Source organism: Leiobunum rupestre, chromosome 6 (genome assembly GCF_980474605.1).
Source record: "Leiobunum rupestre chromosome 6, qqLeiRupe1.1.hap1, whole genome shotgun sequence".
NCBI lineage: Eukaryota > Metazoa > Arthropoda > Arachnida > Opiliones > Sclerosomatidae > Leiobunum > Leiobunum rupestre.
The window spans coordinates 69,838,410-69,855,422 of NC_143389.1; positions in this window are offsets into that span (position 1 = coordinate 69,838,410).

Here is a 17,013-nt window from a genome sequence, read left to right on the forward strand (position 1 = left end):
ATGTTCTTTCGTACAAGGCTACTAGACGGGGCGATTGGGAAAGTACAACATTATCGTCCGAAAACCCATGGCTGGTCGAAGGGAAACCGTTACAAGCCACGAAATTTGTAGGGACATCGGTGGTCGAAGAAATGATATCTTCTACCGAAATCAAATTTTCAGACGTCGGATTCGTATTACCGAACAAACTTTTATTTGTTTAGGATTTAGCTATATTATCCCTTTTAATTATGGACTTATCTACTTTTTCGCGTATTTTATCAAACTTTTATTAATATGCATAACTTTTATTCTGCGAGTTAAAGCTTCGCGTGTTACTTTAACCATATTTTTGGGCCAGAATAGTTCCATCGAATTAGATATTATTATTCCGGAAATTCCCTTATCGATTCTTCGGGAACCATACTTTATTGGCTGCGTAAATCCAACTTCCATATTGCAGAAACGCAAGAGATCGAGCGCGTTCCATCGCGACGTGTCAACGTCATCTAGTATTATAACATCCGTAAAATTATTCTTAAATCGACGAAAGTCTTCAGTTTGCTGAACCAGCAATGGGTGAAGGAAATGCGCCAGGGCGAACTGAGTTTTTCCGAGGCCGGTCGAACCCACCATAACAATCGCGTAGTTGGTTAACGTATCCGCATCTACGCGAGGTCGATTAAAACTTGTCAAGGGAAAACAAGCAACGTCCGGTTGGGAAAATGTTTCGGTAAAATAATCCGAAAGAAGACGAACACGAATAAGGCTTTATCATGCCTTTTAATCATTTCCATAGCCTCGTTGTAGGACTCACAAGAATCAGCTAAATCTATTACGCTCGAAATATTCGGGCGTTTGAACTTAGGAATTTCGCCGACATTGTAAATAATACCATCTGTAACGACCATGTTTTAGGCTTACGTTAGCCTGTTAATTTTAGAATTCTTGATGGGCTTTCTAGTTTCAGTTTAATTGTATCGTTCTTTAAGTTTTTGTAACTTCCCCTCGGGCGTTCTCTCTCTACCCCTTGGCGCGGGTCGTGTTGGGTTTTGTGGGATCGCGTGAACCAGCTGTTCTTAGCCGAGCTTCCCTCTCTTCCGTGGGGTCCATAGTGGCTTTAGTGGCCACGGGCCGCTGTGCCCCCAGTAGCTTTTCTCGTTCCATATAACGAAGCGTTTGGAGTAAAGGAATGCCCTCTTGTCTTTGTAATGCCGCACTATCTTTTCACCCACATGTCCCCATTTGGGATTTCTCCGAAATAAGAAACAAGGACTGCCAATATGTCATGTTATTTTATATTTTTGTTATTTCTGTGTGACGTTTTTATGACTTAAATTCTGAGAGTTTGTATTGATACAATTTTAAGGAAATGAATAGAAAGCGAGCTTTCCTCGCTTTGGGGTCATAAAGTGACTCAGATGGAAACGTTTTACGCCTAAGTGCGAAAAGTAAAAGTTTCACCGTGATTGTGTTTGGCTCGGCGGTAACCCCCTTCATGTTAAACGAGCGTCCCTTCAACTACTAACTATTTTCGGGGGTTTGAATTTAAAGACTTTCGCTCCCACGCTCGACGATTGGATGTCCTCAGTGATGACCGTTCAGGAACTGAACTAGTGATTGGGCAGAGCCCTAAAGCGCGGGAACCCAAGACCATCAAAACCAAAGATTTTGGCGTATTTTGACAGAACGAACTTGAGAACCGCTCTGGGGACTCGAACCAGAAAATGGGTCACCCTCTCCGCTACTCCTGGAGCAGACCCGACCTTTGGGTAACTTTGGTCACTGACGCGAAGTCGGAAGCACCCCTAAGCTAACGGCGACTATAAGTCGTGATGAATCAAGCTAACCTGGCGGTTTAAGTTAGAAAGGCGTAAGTCCCGTTAGGGCAGCAGAATCCCCGGTGTGCGCGTGAGTGTGTCTGTGCGGCATAAAACAAGCGGTCACCGTCCCGAAACCGCAAACTGGGTGCCGATCCGAAACAGCAATGGTATGATGTATTGTTTATTTTCGTAAATAAGACTTTAAAAACTGTTGTCAATTCCCTCGGAATTGTTTCTGTGTTGTGTTTGTTATAAGATGTATGTCATGCATCAGTTAGTCTCTGCAGAGTCTTTGGTAGAGTGAAATCTAATTTGTGTTTAATAATTAAAAGTAACCATTCTAATGGCAATTTGGCAGTCCGTCCTTTTATCCCTATGAGTAGTTTAAGCATACCCCTAGACTTCAACTCGTTAACTCCAATCGTGTACGTTATACGAGTTTCCCAGTAACAATCCTTCCCTGTAGGCTATTGTCTCTTGCGCTGTCGTCCTTTTGGCTAGGAACAGTTGTTAAAGGTAAGGAAATAGGCTTACACATCTTCCTTTAACATTTCCGCTCTGCTCACCTCCAACAGCATGGTTGCCGGACAATTCACCATAGTTACCTCGTCTGAATCATGGTTTAATAGCAAAAACTTTCGTAACGCGGAAAGTCGTCTTTCAGACTTGAATCCGAACATCAAGTGCAAAGAACAGGTACCATCGGGGTCGCGTTCTTCTTGCCCACAGTACCAGGCGTTTTGCTCATTCAAACGATCTAATATAACGCCGTTTAATTCTAATTTAACTCGAAGACGAAAAGTTCTGGGCGCGTTAGGTGATATACCGATACAGAAAAACGTAGAAAATCTATAAGAAATAAAATAAATATAAAAATACAACAATACAAGACTACCAGAATAGAAGAAATATTTACCAAAAGAGAATCGAAGCGTCTCGTCTATAGAAGAGCGGAACGTAACGAGATAAGCGGACGAAATTAATACGGAGAGGCGAAGCATTTCAAAGAATTACGATACCAATACGTGGCTTATTATATAACCAGTTACCCCTGGCATAAGATCCTTACCTAAAAATTGCACTAACTATCACTGACAAATCACTATTAATAGGCTAAGACGTCTTTCTACTAAAGATATTTATACTAAAGGTTAAATTACGCAAATTGTTTAAGATAACTCGACTTTATTAGTTACTTTTTAACGAAAATGTACATGGTATTTTTGCGTATATCTATCTAAGATTTTATTTTTATAAACACAACTACCAAAAAAACATAAAGAACGTTATACATAAAAAAAAAATTAATTAAAAACAAAATTAGAACTTTAAACTTTTATTTTTTAAACCAACAGTTTCGTCAGATTGACAATCTTATTAGTCGGTTTGTTTGTCCTGACTGTCCTCGCCTACCGCTTCCAGGTTTACCATACTCTCGTCTGGTCGTTGGGACACATCCTCAACGTCCGAATCGGAAGTTGTCGACGAAAAGTCGTCAGGAAACAATAAGAAAACTTAACAATTAAAAATTGATCCCATTCGTTTTTAACAATCTTGTTCAACTTACCGTATTTAGTCCGATGTGCGTAACGTAACGGGCTTAGACTTAAAGGCGTCCTAAACCGTAAGACCCCTTCATCTCTCGCTCGTTCCGCAATTTTTGTCCAAAACACAATTGAAGTTAAACCGCTTTTCCCGCGCACTTTCGTTTCCTTGATGAACTTAATGATCATCGCGTCGTCCTCTGGCGTGTATCGGATACACTTTTTCGAGCTGAAACACCAAGAAGCTAATTTAATAATAAATTACTTTTGAAATAATTTCAAAAACCCTTACCGCTCTTCGCAGTTTATTGAAACTTCTCGTTCGCCGCTGTCCTTGCTACTTGACGATTTGATTTTCAATTTCTTTTCCGAATTTTGCGTCGACGTACACGGTTCTTCCCGGAAATTTCTTCGTTTTAAAGAAATAAATATACTTAGAAAATTACTAGGACAATAGGTAACGACCTCAAAATTATTTACCGCCGAATCGAAACAATAGCAACTTCCAACGTCAAAACTGGACAAACGGCGAGTCGCTTAACTTAACAACGACGGAATGGAGAGTGGTTCCAAGCTATTACGTTGATCGGTCTGATCTATTAATTTGAGAAACTAGCTCGGTGTTTTCGGCCCAACTATCCTGACTGCTCTGCTCCATATCGAAATGCGAACTGACGAAAGTGTACCGACCGTTACGACTTTTATACTCAACGTTTAAGCAAGCAACGCCTCTAGTGACCAAATTAGTAAACAAAATTACAACGACCGCTCTCTATCGGCACGTTACAGAATATGTTCCTACGGCGACATGGAGATGACAAATTCCTGATTTTGTTCGTACAGCGACACGGACACGATACGTCGCCCTTTCGTTTCTCCCTTCTTTCGCTAAGACCAAAGTGTAGTAGCTACCACGCAGTAACACCCTAAAGAGACATGTCTTTTTATCTGTCACGACAGCGACACGGACACGATAAGTTCCCAAATTTTATGCTATAGCTTCACGGATACCACAAGTTCCCACTTTCGTTCCTAAAGCGACAAGGAGGGATCACGTCGGCTATAACGTTCTTTCCTTTTGTCTAAGACCAAAGTGTAATATCGAACGCGTATCGGTCCGAAAGTTGTTTGCCGTACAGGTTCGTGCAGTTTTACTATAACCTAACAGTAATTAAACATCATAATAGTACAACTAAGAGGAATAAAGCGTCAATATTTATTAATGAAACGATAATAATTAATGAAATTGATAAAAAAACTTAATCGGAGGCGTATACGACTCGCGCCACTAGCAGATCTACCACTGACGACACCTGTTCTCTACGTTTTCCTCTCGCGATGACAGTGTGTCAGAATTTATAGCCCGGTGTACCTAGTAACAGAGACCATACCACCGGAGGCCTATCATCATAGTGCCCTACGCCAGCGTCCCCCGAGCCCGGACAGGTGACAAATTCAGCATGGGTAGCAGAACCCTACTACTGATGGTCTCAACTTTGACGCAAGCCACTCAACCCAGCAGAAGGTGCAGCAATGGGTGGACCAATTCCCACTTCGCACACAGCAGTGGGATTTAGAATGGGTGCTATAGCAACTTCAGGCGACACCCTACCTATGAAGGTAAGGAGCCAAACCCTTTGGAGAGAGCTCCTAAAGGGGAACGACGAGCACACAGCAGCCCGCATAACCCGGCACAGCTGGCACCGGCGATCCCGGTGACAGCGATAAAGGCTAATCCATACTCGACGTTTTCAGCGTCGAAATAATAGGCAAATGTAAAAGGTCGTGAAAGCGTAATAACGACGGCAAACCATCGTTTAAAATCGACCCCGCTCCTATATCGTCTTCTTGGTCCTCCAATTCACTATCGCTGAAAAAGGAATCATTTAACCCGGCTAGTAAATTTGATTCCACGGAATGAAATTGATTTCCTTCTTTCGCCGGCCATGATATCATCGGGAACGACGTCTTACTGCCTTCATTACTTCCTCGGGCATATCACGAGGCCACAACAGCGGCTCAGACAACGCGACGATAATGCGCGGCATACCGGCGGGTAACACCACAAATCCGGATTTAGCCTCTTGGACATAGTCAAAACGAAGGTCCAATAAAGGGAGAAAATAAAGGGGACTCCAAACCCGAGTGTTTAGATTTTTAAAAATTACACCATCTTTTTGCGAAATGTCGATGGCGTTCCAGTCCTAGCGATACCTGATGACGACAGGTTGATCGAAATGACTCGCAGCGAAAGACGATTTCCCGATAGCCGACGAACCGACTAAAATAAAAGTAAATTCCTTAATTCTTCCTCCCGAAATTTATCGATTTTAAACATACGAAAAGACATCGCGCTAAGACTCTGCGACTTAAACGATGAGAAGACTAACGCCGAATGAATTTCTGGGCAACGATCAGCCGCTATTTATACGCGAAACGTACCTAATTCCTCCACCTGGCGGCGTTATTGGTTTCGAAGGAAACAACCGCTTTTGTTAGTTTTAGGACACGAAGGGAACATATTCCCGACCTTGTCCGGAGAGGACGAGTTACCGAATTGGTTCCTATGTCGACACTGAGGGAACATGTCGCCTTAATTGTTCCTAAAGCGAAACGAAGACATGTCGTGTTATTGGTCACGACAGCGACACGGACACGGCAAATCGCCTTTTTCGTTCCTCGCTTCTTTGGCTAAGACCAAAGTGTAGAATCTACCTCGCGTACTTAGATCCTAAGGAGACATGTCGTCTTAGTTGTCACGACAGCGACACGGACACGATAAGTCGCCTTTTTCGTTCCTCGCTTCTTTGGCTAAGACCAAAGTGTAGTATCTACCTCGCGTAATTAGATCCTAAGGAGACATGTCGTCTTAGTTGTCACGATGGCGACACGGACACGAGAAACACTATAGGTGTCTCGTTTTGCGGGAAGGAATTGGGGGAATGACGCGAACGAGAAACACTATATGTGTCTCGTTTTGGGATAAGGAAAAAATTATATATATATATATATATATATATATGAGACACGTAATAGTTTGTCGTGTCTCGCCCTTCCCCCAACACGAGACACGTAAAGGAATAGTCGTGTCTCGTACTACCCCCATTTCCTTCCCCAAAGAGACACGTAGTGTTTGTTGTGTCTCGTCCTTCCCCCAACACGAGACACGTAAAGAGTTAGTCGTGTCTCGTCCTACCCCCATCGTATATCCTAACCTAACGAATAATGCGCGTTTAGCAAACGAGAAACGTTAGGTTAGTTTATGTTAGGTTATCAAAAGCGTTTCCCCCATTTCCTTCCCCCAACACGAGACACGTAAAGAAATAGTCGTGTCTCGTACTACCCCCATTTCCTTCCAACAAAAAGAGGTACGTAGAGTTTGTCGTGTCTCGTCCTACCCCCATCGTATAGCCTTACCTAACGAATAACGCGGGAGTATTTTTAAAACGTTTTTAAGACGTCTTTAAATTGCGTGGGATAATTGTTAACAAAGCGCGGGTAAACGGAGGGAGTTGTTAGTGTTAGGTTAGGTTAGGAATCGTGGGTGTAATGTTTCATTTTTCTTTTAGCTAGGACTTTGTATTGTACTTTCTGTTGGGGGGCTGCCGCTCCCATACCCCCCGCTGTTTTCTTTTCTTTTTCTTTACCCTCCAAGTCAGTTATTATTCAATTAAGGCAGACTTGTTTCGATAAGTTACCGTGGGTACAATGTTTCTTTTAACTTTAAGCGCAAGTTTAGTTTCAGTCTTTTTTGACTTGTACTCCACAACAAAGTTTATACCATATTGTATGTAAAGTACGGTATTAAATATAATGAAACCAGTTCTTCTGTCGAGGGGGCTGCCGCCCCCCGTACCCCCCGCTTTTTTTTCTTTTTATTTTTCCCTCCGAAGGCTTTCAACGTAAGTTCTAGTTGTATGTATAATGGTATGCATAGGTTTTTGTCTCGTTGATAAGCCATGTACCATAGTTTAGGCTTTAGCTATGGTTGTTACAAATTCAATAATGATAATGCGCATTTTATCAATTCAAAACTTTATTTAAAACACTTATTATTCTAATTCTTTATTTCTTTACATTCTTTGCTTCCGAGAGCGCCATGTTGTTACTATGTAATGAGACATATCATTGGTAAAGGCACGTTTACACTTACGTTAAATAGTCACTATTATACCTAAGTTCCAAATCCTGTAAATCATTTCCGATTTTCTTTAAACTGTTATCTAAGTCACCCAGATATCGATATTTGCCTCTCGAATGCGGCGCTTTTAGAAGTTTCACACGCAATTTTTTTTAATTTCAATTTCCATAATTTTAAATAAAGAATTTGTTGTTCGTCCTGGCCCTAATAAAAAAACTACGTATCATTATTTTAAAGTTCTTTAAACTTTAAACGTAAACTTTTACCTCATCACGATTGTAAATGAATCCGGCATAAATCTTGCTTCGTCCGCGCTTATCTTTTTCCATTGGCTAGTTAAACCGTATTTGACGTATGACATTTTTAAATACAAAGTGAAATTTCGAAAGCCGTATGGGACTTATATACCCATTGAAAATAACATAAAAATGCCATTAAATTTATAACACCAACGCCCTCTACGTACTCGACGACAGCGCCTTTAAGTTTTATTAATATTGCGGTATTACGAGCTATTAACGGTATTTAAAAAAAAAATTCGCAACCTAGCACTATCTTATTCCCCCAAATTTACAGTGTTACCAAGCATTAAATTTTTTTTAAAAATTTGGCGGTGCTTCCAAACAAAAACCACTGTTATTTCCCCGGTTTACCGCGTAACCAATCACTAACTCATTATCCCAGTACGCAATATTACAAACAATTTCGTAATTTTAAACGCTACACGTGGAATCTAATCCCTAAATAACTGCTCCACGAAAATATTAATACGACCAAAATAACGAACTGCGATAAAAAGGTTAAATAATTGATTTTTATTCTGATATTTGAAACCATATTAATAATAGTTTATATTATATTATAATAATTAACTTTTATCGGACGACGAAGGCTGCATATCGTCTCTTTCAGCTAATTCCCCTTCGAAATCTTCATCGAAGTCTTCGTCGGCCATTAAAATTACCAACGACGGTAGACGCTCGACGTTAGAAGTCACGACACGATGATTGTCGTCGTCATCGTCCTCGTCGACCTCAACATCATCAGTCTTGTCATTGTACGAATGTTCATCGTAAGGCATGTCTTCGGAGTTTTGACGATGAGAAATGTCCATTTTTAAAACATTGGTATTCGAACTTCTCGTCGGTACCCGAATCACTACCGTCAGCCATGGCGGAATAAGGTTAATAACAAGACTTTTTGACGTGAAACTATTTGAAAAGAGAAAGAAGCTCCTACGAAATGATAACCTATTTCGAATGATAGTTTATTGCAAAGTCAAGCGCCTTTTATGCCAGTCGGATAAAACAGGAAATATTGAAATATTTATTAGCTTTACAGGCTTATCAACTCCTAACTCACATTTCAGCCTCTTTACAGGGTCACCAACCCCAAAATCAAATTTTACCCGCTTTACAGGGTTATGAACTACTAACTAACTATCCAATAATTTTCCAATTAAACCAACGCCTTACTAACGTTTCCCGTCTTACAGGGTTATCAACCACTAATTTAATTTTCCAGTTGCACAGGATTGCCTGCCACGAACTTTCATTTCCCCATATAATAGGTTAACCAGCCTCTAGCCTTCCTTCGACGTCGGAGCCAATCAAAGTTATATTTCTCTCCATTTAGAACGTTTGACGATAGAGATCCTTTTTCTTTAGAAACTTTAAATCATTTGAAAAATACTCTTTAGCGTGTCTCTATTTATACCCATAATTTCACTAGCGCAACGCCCCTTTTGTATTCCCAAATTTTGCGGAGATACCAACCACCAAATTAATTTCCTAATTTTCCAACGTTCACAACCACAAACTAAATTTCCCAATTTACAGGGTTCCCAATCACCAAAATAGTTTCCCGATTTATTAATCCCTACCAGCCACTATCTTATTGCCCCCAATTCTACAGGGTTACCAGCCACTACTTAAATTCTCCTAATTTACAGATTTACCTGCCACTATCTTAATAATCCCTATTCTGCAGGGTTACCAAACACAATCTAAATTTCACTAATTTACGGAGCAATCAAACACTATCTTATTTCCCCAATTCTACGAAGTTACTGAACACTATCTAAATCCCCCTTATTTACAATAAGATCGGCGTAATTCAAACACACTGTACTAATATAGGCTTTAATAACGGTTGTCACAGATTCAAGAATGATAATGCGCATTGTATTAATTAAAAACTTTAATTAAAAAAAGGAATTATTTACATGGTGAATTTGGTTTTTAAAATTGTATAAGTTTCTTTATCGAGTGACGAAGAGGACGAAGCCAAAGCATTTCTGGTAGACGTGAGTTGCCCTTCGGTAATTTGGTACTCGGCGCTTTCTTGACTATTATTTTCGTCTTCATCCGACGATTGATGGACTGGCTCGCCCCGAGGCCAAATACTCCGACTGCAAAATTTATACAATTAGTAACGATTAAATATAAATCGACTCCTAATTTACCTTAGTCCGGCTACGGAAGGTTCCATAGTATCTAACCACATATCAATTCGCCGTCGCGAAAGTTCGGTAGCGTCCAAAGCTTGATCCAATACGCCTTGGAATGAAGCCAGTGGCATCATATTAAAAAAGGCTTCCAACCTCCGATGTTAAAGCGTAGAAGGGTCTTCCACTAAGAACACGTCCATAATATGCCTCCAAGCCGGAGAAATAAGAGATTCCTGCGGAGCCGCCGTTCCAAAGAATTCGTATATGCGCTGGCAACGTAAGCCTACCGGCTATAAAATCGTCGACTCCCCCGTGAATATCCAAATTTTCGAAAGAAAATGTGCTACTCTACGCCAAAAATACTTCCATTTTCTCGTGATAACTTACACCTTGATCACATATTCTAACGCGTCACATGCAAAATAAAAAAATTGTAATATTTAGTTGTACGAGCGCTAAATTAAAACATCTCACCTCCTTAATAAGCCAGGAGCTCTAAGAGCAGAATCCAAAAGCGGCAAATCGACTGACGGGGGTTCCGGAAAATCGGACCAGTACATAATACCACTTATGGCCGACCGATCGCTGTTTTCGGATTGAACATCACTTTCGGATTGAAATTGCTAACTAAATTTTCAATCAGTGTGCCGCGTTTATATACCCTTAAAAGTCGTAGAACAGCGCACTCTCTTGACGTTGCGCTATATTTAATTAACGTTCAACGCGCCATCTACCTAGAAATTTAATAGAAATACACACTAATCACAATACATTTCGCCGCTTAATAGGGTAACCAGCCGCTCGCTAAACTTCCCTCATATCGCAATACTGCCAGCCACTAAAATACACTACACACCTCATATCATTGACGGATAATAACTTCCGCTTCCCCACTTTTTAGGGTTACCGTCCTCTATCTACATTTCCTCGATTTACAGAACAACAAACCACTATCTATATTTCCCCAATTACCGTAATTATCTAAATTTCCCTACTTTATTAAGTTTCCCGATTCCGCAACCAATAACTAACTTGCATTCACCACTATCTAAATTCCCGCAATTTACAGGACTATTCTTATTTCCGCCTATTTACAGGGTCGCCAACCGCAAAATAAACCTTTACCCACTCTACAGGGATATTTACCAATAACTAACTTTCTAATATTTTAGTATTTAACCAACTCCTTACTTATATTTCCCAATCCTACAGGGTTACTGCGCTGAGTTTGCAAGTTCTCTTCCCACTGGTTTAAGGGGTTTTCCCCCGAGATCTTCGGTTTTCCCTTCCATAAAAACTTGTTGAGGTTAACGGTGGCTTGCAGGGCATGCCACCACCCTCCTACTCATTGTAACCCGGCCACCTGAATTAAAAGGCTTTAAAAGTCGCTCGATGACTTAGGCCTAGGGTGGTGCCTTGGGTATTAGCCTAGCTGATTATTATTAAATAACAATTTCCCCCCTATGCAGGGTAACCTTCCTCTAAAAATCTATATCCTCGCTTGGCAGGGTGACCACTAAATTACGGACGTCGCCTCTCTTTCTAAGACAATCAGCCACTAAAACACGTAACTGGTACTTCTTCATTAGGCGGATTTAACCACCAATATCTTAAACATCCCTCCTTTGTTGGTTCACCCGCCAAGAACTCATACTCAAAAACTTAAAAACATAGCTTAACAATAAAGACTTTTAACTTAACGAAAACCAATTTAAGAATAAGTCAAAACCTTTTACTTCCTAATTCATTTACATTTGCATGTAAGACAATTCGTTTTCAAAGGAACAATTCATGTCAAACAGATCTTCCTCGCATTCCACCTGAAAAGCAATAATAAACGTATGAGTTTAGCAAAAAAGCCAAACCATAAATACAGATCTTTAAAATACGACAAAAAAATTAAACACTTACGACTTTCTTCATCACCTCCGTCACCAAACTTCCTTCCGCCTTCGTCTCTCCCTTCTTATACTTTTTTCTGCATTTCCTCTGCCTCTATTTCCTTCATTTTCTTCTCGCCCGCCTCCTTCGCCTCTTTCTCCTTCTTTTCCTCCGCGTCCTTTTTCTTCCTCTCCTTCGCTTCGTTTTCCGCTAGTTTTTTGGCGGCCAACGCCTGAAACTCCCTCCTGCTTATTATCTCAAGCTCCTACAAATTTTCCCAAACAAACACCCTTATTTTCTATACGTATTACCAATTAATCGGATACCTACCCCTTGTCTAAGCGGATGAAGAATGGTCTTTAAATAATGCCCACGCAGGCTCATAACAGTACGATATTGAAAGAAGCCCTTTTTCTTCGCCAAACCACGATGCCCGTAATACCTGTACCATCGTAAGCGCCGATGATCCGCTTCACAAATTTCAGAAGGACCCCATCGTCTTTTTCTGAATATCGAATTCGTTTTACCCTTAAAAGTTTAAAAACAAACTCAAACCAATGCCCAGGAAAGATCATCAACGAAGCGAAACTTACACTGGCGGCTGTTTTGCCCTTTGTAACCCTTCAGGTTCATTTTCCCCCGTATACTTATTTTTTTCTTTGTTTTATTTACTTTTGTTATTACGTTTTCCCCGCACTCTTGACCCTCTAAATTTACAGTTTTAGAATTCCGAGCTCTATTTAATGAAACTAATCCCAGTGTTAAATATAAATTTAATTTAATGATAAACTAAAAACTTAAATAACTTTTGAACCATACATACAAGCCTTATAGAACTCGATCAAACCCCACGATAATTAATTAAACCATTCTCTCAAGATAAATTATAAACTAAATCCCTGCCTTCGGCAATACTATAATTAATCTCTCGCTAATTAGTGTTTTTCTCTCGGTCACAAGACCATGGTACAATACATTCAGCGAACTTTCCCAGCCCAGATTTTCCCTAAAACTTTCCGAACTAAACCAATAAAGCTCCCTCAGCTCACAGATATCCCATGAAATCATTTCAAGTCCACAGGCTTCATATTAACTACCAGGTAGCGATAACCCAACAAAAGCGCTCGTTTTCCAAGGCCGTCGCCACAGGGTCAAGCGGGCGCCCGGACGTTTCCGCTTGGAGACAGAAAATCGGGAACATCGAGACTCTGGCATCCCCCCCCCCCCCCGCAACCCCGACCAACCTTTCGTGGATCAGACGACGTCATCAGTACCATCATAGGACACGAGTCTTAGGGGCACCAATGACCCACGTAAGAAGGGAGGTCACTAATTACTTTTGTTTCAACTCCGCCTACAATCCTTGGAACAAAACCAAGCCACAGAGCCCCAAAAAGACAGAAGTCTGCTTTTGCAAGAACGGACAGGACGGTAGAGAACTGGAGAGAACTCTGCTTTTGGCAGAACTCAACAGAACTCTTTTACCAGGAAGGAAGTCCACCTGCATTATCCGGAGAAACCATGTCGAAATAAATATAAAATAATGTGCGATGAAGTCGCGCTTAAATATTAATTAACCCTCAATGCAAACCACATGATCGGAACAACCCTCCATGATTGCCTAGATGACCCACAGCCAGGACATTCCGACCGGAAGAACATAAGCCGAGCAGTAATAAGTCTGAGAAGCGTAATGCCCTCAACACCCTCGAATCACCTGTTGATCACCCAATATCTAGCCATTCCGAGAGAAGACAGCCAGATGACCGAGACCGATTCCCTAGCCTAGCCGGACATTTCAGACTGAAACCCGAAGTACCTACGCCCCCGTCAGCTTGTGAAGTAAAATAATATAGGAAGAAACCCGCAATCCGGCCGCCTAACCGTAGACGAGTAAATAAAGAGAATTAAAGAAAAGTGTGAATAAAGAAACGCGTAAACAAGCAATCCCCAAAGACGTCCCGTTCTGTGAAGTGCGTGTGTCGGGCATCTTACGTAAACCGAGGAAAGAGAAAACCCGTAAACGGAGAGACGACAACGTAGCGGAGGACACCGAAACCAAGTGATGAGTAGAATTTCCATCATAACCCCCCCCCCCCCCCTTGTAGAGTACCCAGGGTCGAAATACGAAGTAGCCAGTGAAAAGTAGAGAAAAAGTCTAGAAAAGAAAGCTTAATCCCTCGCTATTGTTCGAGAAAAGGATTTAAGACAGGTCCCCTCGAGGTTGAGAGTTCATTCTGCTTCTTGTATTTATACAGTCCGGATTCCTTTTTCCGTTCGCGTTGTGCCCTCGCCGTTGTTATTATTTTGAGTTAATTATTGTCATTGTTTAATTGTAGTGTGTATTATTATTTAGTGTAAGTTTATATTAATTTCTGTCCCCTCCGTCCTTCGAGCCCAAGATGCCTGAGAGTAAGGATACAGGAACCAATCCCATAGAAAATAGTAAGAGATAGTTTCATTAACAAATTTAAGGTCAAAGAGTGTATTTTTAGTGTTTAAATTCCCCTCGTATATTGGAAAAAGCTAAAACAACCATAGTAGAGATGGCCGAAGCAAAGTAAGATTATCCCCTCAGTTCTCCCCGCAATTTTGTTCATTTGTTTTTGTATTTTAGTGTTATTTATAAATTTGAGTGTTACATAAAGATTTTGTGATTGATTAACGACAAAGGGTTTCCATTCTGAATTCGAATCTCCCCCTATTTTTTCTTTTTTCTTTCCCCTGTATGTAACCCCCTCTCTCAGTTTTAATTCACTCCACGATAAGGCCACGACTCGCATTTTGTCGCCATCTTCCCCCCGCCTTGGTGAATTAAAATCTATGAGCAAGGGTTAGGAATATTTCCGTCCATCAATTGGATGACGAATTCCTTAAAAACCTTACACCTTTTAGGCAGGCGATTGATAAAAAAGTCTCCTCTAAGCTGGCACACAGCTCCGAATTAGACGAGACGCTGCTATCATTTTCTGCCGCCATCATTTTAAACCTCGGCCGTAAAATTCACCTTAAAATTTAAAAATATTTAACATTTCCAAGCCGTTTTCCGAGCTGAACAATAATAGACATTATCAAACGAGCAACATAATATCAATAACTTACCCAAACGAAGAGGAACGGAAGAGTAAACCGTAACTAACGAACCTAACCTCATTTATACCCAAGATCGCAATGTTACCAACCCATAACTAACATTCCCCGGTTTCGCAACACTACCAGTCACAGTATAATTTCCCTCCAATTTACAGGGTTACCAGACACTAACTCGCTTTCACCACTAGTGAAATTCCCGTTTGGCAATGCTAGCAGTCACTAACTAAATTCCCCTAATTTACAGAGTTACCAACTACTTTATTAAGTTTCCCGATCCCGCAAGGTAAAATAACGAAACGATTTTCAACTATGAAATTTGTTTATTATATATTTTCAAAATTAAATTATAAATATTTAAGGCCACGTAGCTTACGGCACACAATCAAAATTAAACCGATTACAACATTTTTAAGCACAAATTAACAATTAACAATTAAAAAAATAGTTATTATAAAACAATAATTTTTACACAAAAGGACTAACAAAAATTTTTTTGGGGGGGCTCATAAAAATTAGAATTTTCCGCTATTCCCACCAAACGCGTGACGACTACATCCAACAACTCCCAAACAACGCACTCAGGATTTTCGTCTTCGCCTTTTCCGTGTTCTTGATCGTTTTCCTCTCCCTGAAATCAATATATTATTAGAAAATTCACAATCTCAATCTCACCATAAGCGCTACCGGTACTACCTCCGGAAATTGACCATTGCCCACGAACGGAGAAAACTCGATTTCATCTTCTTCGAAAAAATCCAACGGCAGGTCTCGCACAAAAGTCGGTAAATTATACAACCGACCGGACACGTATTTTACGTTTACCCGGCGTCCAATGGCCGCTCCCACCACAGAAGAAATTTCCCGGCTGTCGCAGCCACCAGGTCCAACCCCTGGTAAAACAATACTTCCAGCTTCCCCACTCTCTTGCCCAGCCTGAATAGCTGAATTCTTGCTTAAGATGCTATGAATGTTGTAAGGCCCAAAAATTAGTTCCTTACAAGGTGCTTCCACTTACAAGTTAGTATCAACTTTAAAAACATTTGGGCATTTATTTGGCAGTAGACCATTACGTAATGGAGCATGTGTTCCAAAAAACCAATAAAGCAAGGTTCGCTGAGCGTTATACCAAAAAAGCCAAACCAAGCATTGTTGTATTTTTGGCCACACCATTAGAGGAAATTTTGTTTATTCAACTGTAGGGGAAATTCCGCATACACAACTTGTTTCAATTTTGACGTTAATGACATCTCTTGGTACTAGCCTCGAAAAAAGCAGCCAACACATGCTTTGAGGTACAAAAACACAATACAAGTAATTTATTACAATGGTCGTTTAAATTTTGGAAAACTAGATGAAAAATATTGGAGGTGGGAATTAGTTCTAACTTACTTACTAAGGTGTTTCAGTACAGAAACGTTTGATGAGTCTTTGGGTTAAATTTTAATTTCTTAATAACATTAGTTAATGTCATATTGAAGAACTAATTTTTGCATAAATTAGAGACAGTTGAGGTCATTATATCTTTTTAGCAACTGAACAAAAATTAGGTTAGTTTTAATAAATACTAGCTTACCAATACTTGTATCAGACAATGACAAAAAGTCACTAGGGTCAAAAAACATCAACACGAATTGTTCCGCAGCAGAAGCATGTATACAATATGACACTTGATTGACAAACTCTGAAAATGTAGGGATAGTACATTCAAGAGTGCTCATTAATGTAGTAGTTACATAAGGTTAGGCCTTGTATGGTTAACTTTTGAAATTTATAGTATCTAGACATATACACTGGTCTTGTTATTTGTGAGAGTGGTTTTATTTCTTTGTGCTTTTTATTAGGATGAAAATAAGTTATTTCCGCCCGTTATTTCATATGACGCTATTCAATTCGTTTAACCATTATTATTACTAAGTCAATACGCGGGAGATTATAACATAAAGTGTAACTGCAAATGTTTTCAGTAACAATTTATAGCTTTTGGTCCGAGATTTGACGACAAAGTATTTCTTAAATTTATTAGGCTTAGCTTTTTACTGCATTATTAACCGAAATATCAACATTAAACTAACATACAGGAACATTCGTTGACTGAAAGGTATT